Raw genomic sequence first — 10,314 nt, 5'->3', positions numbered from 1 at the left:
AGCCGCGCGCCAGCAGAGTCCCGCCCAAACGGGGAAGTGACACACCACCACCCCATCCCCCCCGCACGCCGGGCTCCTGGGTGGGTTGCCCCGCCCGCAGACCCCGTCTCGGAAAGCCCAGCCTCCCGACACCCCTTACAAGGGCCAGGGACTCTTCCCGCACCCGCCCCCCAAGTTTGTTTTCTTAAGTTTGTGTGTAAGATTTTTAAAGTTCTGAGTTACCAAAACTGCTGCAGCCTCAGGGTGGCCCCCAGCCCGGGCTCGGGCAGCAGCGGGCCCCACGCCCACCCCAGGGCCGCCTTGGGGTGCTCCACTCCTGAGGACCCGCTGCTTCCCTCTCTGGACCTCCTCAGGGTCCTGTAAAGTGAGGGGGGCTGGGCCCCCGAAACTCCCAGGCCTCGCTGTGTGGGCTCTGGTGTCCAGGCAGGACCACTCCCAGCAGAGGAGGCTAGAGAAGTGGGGGGAGAGGGGGAAGGGGACACTGGGTCCCCCCTAGATGGAGGTGGCAGGAAGGCAGAGAGCAGGGGGGAGGGCAAAGGGCAGGGCTGCGCTGAGGCTGCCCCTTGGTCCGCAGCCCTCCCCCCTCCCCCCTCACCCCATGCTTCCTTTGAAGATATGTGGAAAGAGTGGGTTTTCCCTGCCTTGCAGCCTTCCCTGTCCTGGAAATGGGGGGCTGGGATGCTGAGTGGGGGCCGGGGGTGTAGCTGCATACTCATCAGCACTGGAAGGTGAGGCCTCTCTCAGGGGCACGTGGGGTGGGGGGCTGGCACCCCCTCCAGGGCTGGGCAGCGGAGGGCTGAGACCCGGCCAGAGCTTTGGCCTGTGTCAGCGCTGCGGTGGCTGTGCCCTCGCATCACTGTCATCCTGTGGGAACCACCACAGGCCAGCTTCGCGGACGCGGAGGCCCAGCGAGGAGCAGGGACAGGCTCGAGGCCACAGCCTGGAGGAGGCGGGATTCCAGCCCCGACGCTGGAGACCAACCGTGGGCTGGGGCTCAAACCCCCTTTATGGTTGGAGGCTGGCAGAGCAGGGCCGTGGGCTCCAAACCTTCCGGAGGCAGAGGGAGGGTCCGGCTGAGGCATCAGGATGGCCAGCTGCCTGGCCCCCAGCCCCGTCTGCCCTCCCTGCCCTCCCGGGGGCCTCGGCTGACGGTCCAGGGCTCCTCCACTCCCCCTTCCCCGAGGGAAGAATGCTGTCCCCTTCCTCTGACCTTGAGCACCGGCCATGCCAAGCGGAAGCCTTTCCCTGGCTCCTGCCCTGGCCCCTAATTTTTATTTTATTTTAATTTATTGATTTGAGAGAGAGAAGGAGCGGTAGGGAGGGGAGGAGAGGAGGAAGGGGGGGCATCGATTTGTTGTTCCACTTATTTATGCATTCATTGGCTGACCCCTGTGTGTGCCCCGATCGGAGATCGAACCCACAACCTTGCCTATAGGAACGACACTCTAGCCAACGGAGCTACTTGGCCAGGGCTAACAATTTTTAAAAAACAATCAAGAAATTTGTCTCACAGATGGGAGGGTCAGAAGAAGTGGCAGCTTTTAACAGTTTCCACCAACCGAGGACGCATAAGCGTCTTCAACTGTTTGGATAGGCAGGAAATTGGGATACCTCCCCATCGGGACCCAAATCCCATTCATCCCTTCAGCTATTTATTCATTCAGTGTCTACTGAGCACCTGCTGTGTGCCAGACACTGTGCCAGGAGCTGAGAACAGAGGCCAGTTCAGACTGTGACGGTGGCAGGGCTTCTCCAGAAGCATCTGTGAGGGACCCCCCACCCCCAGACACATGCAGGGCATTAAGCGTCTCTTTTAACCGAGCGTCCCAGGACTTGCAATGGAAATTGTCAGCGACATCCCTTCCAGAACTCGGGAGACCTGCTGTCAGCCCCTCCCAGGGGGCCCCAGGGTGGCAAGGGGGCAGGACAGGCTCCCAGGGTCCCAGCTGAAGAGACTGCCTTCAGAGGTTAGCGAGGTGGCCCTGGGAAGAGTCCCCGTGTGCGGCCCCCCAATGTGTAAACCCAGGACAACTGGGACACCCCCAGGGGAAGGATCATGGCTCACTGGAACGGAGTTTTCTAGGGTTAAGGTTGGCTGGGAACCCGCCGGGGATGCTGCAGGTGGCTCGGTACCCAGGCCCTGAGTGTGCACCCCGCTGGGGAGCTGGGACACAGACAGCCCCCCACCACACACACCCCCACTGTCACAGAGCAGGGGGCCTGCAGACTTGAGGGCACCAGGACCCGTGAGCCTGGCGTGTGGGTGTGGGCAGAGCTCTCAGACTTAGGCGGAGAGGAGTGGTCAGCTAGGCCGCACGAGTGGGGGGTGGCCCCTGCGCCCAGATGCCAGCACTCACCTGCCTCCAGCAGGTGTTGGCTGTGGGCTTCCGGCTTCCAGGGCCCAGGGCTCTGAAATGGGAGAGTAAGCCCCACCCTGGGTCCTTAACTGCAACGTCACCCCGGTCTGGACATTGTTAACAAGGGTCTCATTCCTCCAGATGTCAGCCACTTGGGGGACAGACAGATGGGACGTAAACCCATCCCTGCCCGGCTGTGTGCCCTGGGTCCGTTACTGCACCTCTCTGAGCCTCACTGTCCCCAGCGGAGAACAAAGCTTAATCACAGTGCCTTCCGCATTTTGGAAGGCAGGGCTCTGTAACCCAGTGCCAGGCTCATAATAAACGTGCAGTAAATTGAAGCCAAAAAAGGGGGTGGGGAAGGAGGGGCCCTCCTCTCCTCACCACAGGCCTGAGCGGTGGCCTGGAGGGAGGCGGGAGGCAGAAACACTCAAGGCGGCCGGGGCGTCGCGGGGGAGCCTCAGACTCACAGTTTCCAGCAGCCCGGAGCCACGGATGGGTCAGAGCCTCCCTTGGCACTTTAAAGGCCAGCCTCCCGGGGAGGCCAGCACCGTCCGGAGCCAGGGTCACGGGAGGCCCTGCCAACCAGGAGAGGGGCCAGTGGGCGCTGCCTTTGTCTTGGATGCTTTCCTCATCCTCAGAGACTGGGAGGGGCAGGCATTCGCGCTCTGGGTGGACAGCTGGTTGCCCCCAACCCCGTATCCCTGGGTCAGGAACACCCACCCCCCAACCCTCCGCAACTGGGAACCCAGGAACAGAGAGGGAGCAGGAAGGAGGAAAATGTGTGTTCTCAGGGCTCGGATCTCAGTGGACCTAACTGGGGGGCCCATTGCCTTGCTGAGCCCTTGGCCCAGCCCCTGTCCCCCACCAAGCCTCAGTTTCCCCATCTGCAAAAATGAGGGAGCCCAGCCGGCGTGGCTCAGTGGTTGAGCCTGTGAACCGGGAGGTCACGGTTCGATTCCAGGTCGGGCCACATGCCCGGGTTGTGGGCTCGGTCCCCAGTGTGGGGCGTGCAGGAGGCAGCCGATCAATGATTCTCTCATCACTGATGTTTCTATCTGAACTCAATAAAAATATATTTTAAAAACGAGGGGCTTTGACAGAGGCCCTGTAAGATCCCTGAGGTCTGAGTCCCGGAGGAGATGAGGACAGTGGGCTGGAGACCCAGAGCTGTCAGCAGCTTTGTTTCAGATCCGAGCCACAAGGAAACGGCCGTCTCTGTCCCAGCCTCCAGCCCCCCGGGAGCCAGCCATGGGCTGAGAGAGGCCGCAGCTCTTCCCCGGGGAGGGGGGGTGAGGGCAGGGGGCCCTGAGCCCCAGCAGCCGCTCACCCCGGTCTGGAAATGGTTAACGAGGGCAGCTTTCCTCCAGATCCCAGCCGCTTATTAAAATGTAGGTTTTACAATAAATTTGGCATTTGGCCACCAACCTCAGATTAAAACCAGACGCTAACCCCCTTCTCAGACCAAATTTTGAGCAGAGAGCTGCTGTCATCCTCCTCAATGCCTCTGACCCCCACCCACCCTGCACCCCCACTCCTCCAGGTGCCCCCACTCTCCAGAGAGTGGATTTGGGGTCTCAGGAGCAGGCAAAGCTGGGCTCACATGACCAGCTGTGACCAGAAGTGACCAGAGGCCTGGGAACTTGAACCCTGGCTCCTGGAGCTCTGAGCGGACAGCCGTCAGCCCTGCAGGCTGGGAGCTTCCAGAGACCCCGGACTTCGGATGGCCCATTGTACATTGGCCTTTGACCTCCAGCCCTTGTCTGTGCCCGAGAATAGGACACACGCTCCCTGTTCAGTAGCTTCGTCCCTGCGCCCCCTTTGGGCCAATGACCCCACTTTTCAAAGGCTCCTGGGCCTCAGAAGTTTTTGCCTCATCCTTGCCCTTCCCCCCCACCCCGCTTCCCGCAGTGGGCCTGCTGTGCCCCACACCTCCTCCTGGCTGCTCTCCCACTGAGGGTTCCCCAAACACCCCACCCAGGGCAGCTCTGGGGCTCCAGCAGCACTGAGCCACCGTCTGGGCCTCAGCCCCTCGTCCCCCACTCCGTCCTCCCCTCCCTGTGTCCCCTCAAGCACTCAGCGGTCTCCTTGTCTCCATTCTCTGCCAACCTCTGTGTCTCTCTCTGACCTCTCCCCCTTTTTCTGTGTGTGTGTGTGTGTGTGTGGTTTTTTTAAAAACATATTTTTATTGCCCTAGCCGGTTTGGCTCGATGGATAGAGCATCGGCCTGCGGACTGAAAGGTCCCAGGTTCGATTCCAGTCAAGGGCATGTACCTTGGTTGCGGGCACATCCCCAGTGGTGGGTGTGCAGGAGGCAGCTGATTGATGTTTCTCTCTCATCGATGTTTCTGGGTCTCTATCTCTCTCCCTTCCTCATTGTAAAAAAATCAATAAAATATATTTCAAAAAATTCATTGGTCAATGCTCAACCACTGAGCCACACCAGCCCGGCTGAGTGTGTTTTTTATAACAACTTTATTGAACTATAATTCACATACCATACAATTCGCCCACTTAAAGTGTACAACTCAGTGATTTTTAGTATATTCGGTTGTACAGCCATCACCACAACCGATCTTAGCACGTTTTCCCCAAAAAGAAACCACGCACCCTTCAGTCATCAGTCATCACCTCGAATCCCTCCCGTGCCCCGCCCCCAGCCCCTGGCAACCGCTAACCGCCTGTTCCTATAGATTCGCCTGTTCTCACTCTCCCTATAAGTGGATCACACGGAAGGTGGCCTTTTGTGAGAGGCACCGTCTCCTTTCACGGAGCACGCTGTGTCCCAGGTGCTCCCCGTTGCACCGCGATCCACGTTTCATTCCTTTTCACAGCTGGACAATGTTCCGTTGTATGAGATGCTACACTTCCCGTATCCACTCATCAGTTGGTGGCACTGGGCTGTCTCCACGTGTTGGCTGTTGGGAATAACACTGCTACGCACGTTCATGTACAGGTTTTGTGTGGACGGATGTTTTCCTTCCTCTCGGGCGTGTACCTAGGAGCGGAATTGCTGGGCCACATGGCGACTCTGTGTGTAACGTTTGAGGAGCCGCCAGGCTGTTTTCCAAAGAGACTCCACCACTGCACATCCCGCCAGCGGTGTAGGAGGTCCGATTTCTCACTTTCTTGCCGACCTTGGTCGTTACCTGACTTTTGATTCCAGCCGTCCTGGTGGGTGTGAAGGGGTACCTTGTGGGGTTTTGATTTGCGTCTCCCTGGGCATCCTCTCACGTGCTTACTGCTCATTCGGATACTGTCTTTGGAGAAATGTCTCTTCCGATCCTTTGCTCATTTTTAAGTTGCGTTATTTGACTTTTTATGGGGGAGTTCTAGGAGTTCTCCGCTTTCTGTATGCAAGTACCCTGTCCAACATGTGATCTGTAAATACCTTTACCTTCCTGTGGGTTATCTTTTCACGTTCTTGGCGGTGTTCACAAAAGTGCCTGGTTTCAGGGGTGTCTGAGTTACCCTTTCTCTTTAGTTGCTTGGGCTTGGGGTGTCACGTCTAAACCATTGTCTGGCCCTTCTGAGGGGAAAGTGGAGACTTCACCTCTTTTTCTGGAACGAGGCCTTCCTTCATGTATCATTCATGCCGAAGGATTTCTGAAACCACGCTTCTGGTTCAGTCCTGGGATGCAGCCGTGACAAGGCCAACCCGGTCCCCGCCTCCCTAGAGTTTAGGCTCGGCTGGAAGAGACCGGCACGAAGCAGAAAACCAAAACAGAGGAGCGACTGAATCACAGACGTGCAGGACGGGGTCGGGGCCCAGGAGCCTACGACAAGGAGACCCGCCCTGGTCTGAGGTCTAGAAAGACCTCTCAGGGAAGAACATTCAGGCTCAGACTAAAGGCTGGGTAAGCATTCACCAGGCAAAAGGGGTGCAGAGCGCCAGGCAGAGGGGACGGCATGTGCAAAGGCCCTGAGGCAGGTAGGAGCGCGTGCTGTCTAGCAGGGCAGATCCCCTTGGCCCACTGCCCCCTGTGCTGGGGGATGCAGTGGCCCCGTGGAAGCGCGGGCTGCATGCCATGTCCTTTGGATGGGAGAGGCTCCAGACCCCAAAGAGACCCAGATGCGTTGCCGCTGCCTCCAGGGCCCTGCGAGGTTCCAGGGGCCACGTGGGAGCCTCCCTAGCCTCCTCCGGACTCGGGGTCCGCTCAAGCCTGCAGGGACCTTCCTGCAGCCACACTGGCCTCAGGGCTGGGAGGGGTGGGGGCGGCAGTCCCAGGCCGGGGTGGCTCACGGTGGCCTGGGAGGCCACGGAGCACGGATGGGGCCCCTGGAACCCCGCTGACTCCTCGGGCCCCCCTGCATCGTCCCTCCTCACCTTCCTTCCCGAGGCGTTTGCTCCTTCTCCAGACTGGTAGCTATAAAAGCTTGTCAGCACCTTGGGTTTTGTTCAAAATTAATGAGGTGACACATCCTTGGAAGGAGGGGGGACAGTGGCTGCAGTGGCTGACTCTCCCCACACCCCTTCCTCCTGCCCCGTGGTCACGATCTCACAGGATGGCTCTGGCTGTCTTTATGGCTCTGTCAGGAGGACCTGGACCCCGGAGACAGCCCAGGACACAGGGCAGGTCTGCAGTCTCTCCGCACCCTGCCAGTGCCTCCTTGTTTGTTCATTCATTTGTTCGTTCATTCACTCAACGCTCGAAAAATATTTGTGAAGAGTTGACCTTGGGCCAGGCTCTGTGATGGGTCCCAGAGAGAAAAAGAACAATAAGTTCCAGGGGTCCTGCCTGACAAAGGACCCCACACTTACCCTACAATGACAGCGTGTGTGTGTGTGTGTGTGTGTGTGTGTGTGTGTGTGTGTGTAATCCGAGAAGGCTTCCCGGAGGAAGCGATGTATCAGCTGAGACCTGAAGGTAAGCTGGGGAGGGAGAGAAGTTGCAAGCCCCAGAGAGGTTTGAGCACTGATTTCAGAGAGGGCGTGGACCCTGACAGCAGCCCTGAGATGGCCCAAAGCCCGCACCCAGGGTGACCTGGGTGGCACCCTCCAGTGGCTAGGGCCAGAAAAGCCCTCAAGAGAAGGGCTCTGATCACCAAGGATTTTCCCAGGGCTGGGCTGGGGCCAGGGTACCCCCTCCCTCCTTACCCCTGGCAGGTGGCTACCAGGCGAGTGGCGAGGAAGGAGAGGGCCTCGGGTTTGCTGGCAAAGGCTCTCAGTCACTGTGTGAGGCTGCGTAGGTCCTGGCCCCTCCCTGAGCCTCCCTCCGGCCTCTGTAAGGCGGAGACGGCGCTGCCTGCTCCTCTGAGGTTGTGGGGCCTCCTGGGAGGTGAGGCTGGGAAGTCTGCCTGTACGAGCTCAGCAGAGGCAGGGAGCCAGCCCTCCTCTGCGCCTGGTCCCTGGTCCCCGAGTGTCCGGGCCTGAGGTCAGCTTGGCCAGAGATGAAACCAGCTCTTGAGCCCCTTGCGTGGGATTCTGGCGGGGTGGGCCCAGGCTCCCTGCTCTAGAGGCCTCTAGGGACCCAGTTTCTTCTCCTCCCTCCTCCTTCCTTTCTTTCAAAATGCTGACCCGACTCCGTTGCAGGCCTGCCCTTGGTCCTGCCCTCGTAGGTCTCACAGGGTGGGCAGCCCACGCGCCTCCCCCTCCTGGGAGCCCCCCTGGCCTGCATGCCTGGGAACCCCGGCGCATACCCCAGCTCCAGAAACGCTCTGTGGCCGTCACAGCCCTCCTCTCGGTTGTTCCCTACACCCCAAGACCCCGCAGAGGCGCCCAGAAGTTCATGCACGAGGACCAGGTGGGGTGGGCTTAGGGCCGGCTGCCCGAGCCACAGTCGGTAAGACCTGGGAGCTGTGCTGCTCTGCGGATTCACATCCCAGCTCGGCCTTTACTGGCCATGTGGCTTCGCCTCTATGCCTCAGTTTCCTCATCCGTGAAATGGGGCTGAGAGTCCCCCATGAGGGTCAAATGTTACTGTCTTCTTCTAATGAGATTCCTGAGGCTGGGCGGGGTTAAAGGGTCCTCCCACCGCCACTCTGCCTAACCTGGGACCCCCCCCCCCACTTCCCTAGCCACTGTGAGAGGAGTGGGGGGCCCCCTCACGTCTCCCCAAGTAGTGCTTGGGTCCTCAGAGATGCTCGGGCAGCGGTTGAGGATGCGGTTTGAGAATTCCTGTCTGAGCCCTGCTCCCCGGGGCCCTTCAGAGGAACCCAAACCTCTCCCAGGAGCCCTGGGGATAGGGGGAGGCGGGCGAAGCCCTTGCTGGCTCCCTGGACCCCCTCCGCTTCCTTCCTCAGACCTTCCTGCCTGCACGTTCCGCAGCTCCGAAGCCCCTGCGTGCACCCCCCTTCCCCCCGCCGGTGTTAATGTGTTAAATCCACATCAAGGTCCGGGGGACCCACTGTTTATTTTTGTGAGCGTGTTGGCAGAGATCGCACTGGGGGGAGGGGAGGCGACCGATTTGGTCAGAATAAATGCTAATTAATAAAAGTTATTTATTTGGGTTGGAGCTCGCCCTGGCCCCGGGGTCAGGCGCAAACTGACTATTTGAAGCAAAAACAAATAGAGAGGGTCCCTCGGCAGCTTGAGAAAGGCCTCGCCGAGAGGCGGGTTTATTTGTCTTGGGAAGAATTTGCCGTTAATTCCCTCCAGACTATTTAGGCCCTTAAATTACACGGAATAAGAAAAACCATGGGTGCGGGGGAGAGGAGCCAGGAACACTTGATCATCTGGCCGAGAGCAGAGATTTTAAATGTCTTTGGCCCGCAGTCAGCCAAATGACTGGTATGTGTGAAATAATGTGATGGCAGAGCGCTGCGCCCAGTCACTTTTTTCCATTGTAATATAATCGGGCCGGAGTCATCGGGGCGCAGCCTCCCCCAGCCCCGGACGTTTCTCTCCGCCCCGACCCCGCCCGCTCACGCCAGCATCTGAACCGCCCGGGGAAAGGGACGCGGTTTCGGGCTTCGTTTTTAATCCCAGAGAAAAGCAGAACTTTTATTGAGCGCAAGGGAACTTTGGGCACAGCCCGGCTTGGCCCGAGCAGGCCTGGGTGCTCGCTAGCCCGAGGCTCAGAGTATTTGTTTATTTCCCAAATGCTCTGAGCCCACCACCGTGCATTTCTCAGGAGCCGATCGCTGGGAAGCAGAGGCTGCCCGGGAGCCCTGGCTGAGTCCAGAGCTCTGGGTTCGAGTCCTGGGCCGCCTCCGAGACGCTGCTGGACCGTCCTCAGCCTGGCCTGCCTCTCCTCCGCCCGCTGCGGGGACTCACACCCCGTTTCCACAGTGGGCTCGGGCCACGCAGGGGGGCCTTGCCTCCACGCCCCACGCGGCTGGCACACGAATGTGTGGTGCGAAGGGCAGCGAGCATGTCCTGGGCACTTGCTATGCTCTGGACGCTGAGTTAAACTCAGCTCCTGACGGGGACCTGGTGTGACCTCGGGCTCCGGCGGTGAGGTCTTCCTTTAGAACAAAGGGCCCCGCCCTGGCCGGGCAGCTCAGCTGGTTAGAGCATCGTCCGGATACACCCACATGGTAGGTTCAAGCCCCGGTCAGAAACCAGCCAATGAAGGCATAAGCAAGTAGAACAACAAAACCCATGTTCCTCTCTCTCTTTCTCTCCCCACCCCTTCCACTCTCTCCAAAATCAATCAATCACAATTTTAAAAAGCAAAATAATGTTATTTTTTTTAAAAAAAGTGCCCGGTGCGCCCTTCCCGTGGGCTGGGATGGGGACTCGGGTGCTTGGGCACCAGCCGGATGCGTGAACCTGGAGACCCCTCCCCGGCCCACAGGTCACCTTCCTTAGGAGCGAGGCGGGTGAGGGGAGACCCCATGGACATGGGCTCAGCCTTTGAGCAGACAAGAATTCCGACCCCAGCCGCATGGCCTTGGGCAAAGCCCTCAGCCTCAGTTTCCCCGCATGTGAAATGGGTGGTTGGGGGGATTCAGTGGGCGGATCCTGCCCAAACCAATTGTTTGGGGCGCATCCCATCTGAGCCGCCTGGGCAGG

Source organism: Myotis brandtii, unplaced genomic scaffold (genome assembly GCF_000412655.1).
Source record: "Myotis brandtii unplaced genomic scaffold, ASM41265v1 scaffold68, whole genome shotgun sequence".
Classification (NCBI taxonomy): Eukaryota; Metazoa; Chordata; class Mammalia; order Chiroptera; family Vespertilionidae; genus Myotis; species Myotis brandtii.
Note: the sequence above shows the minus strand (reverse complement) of the source record.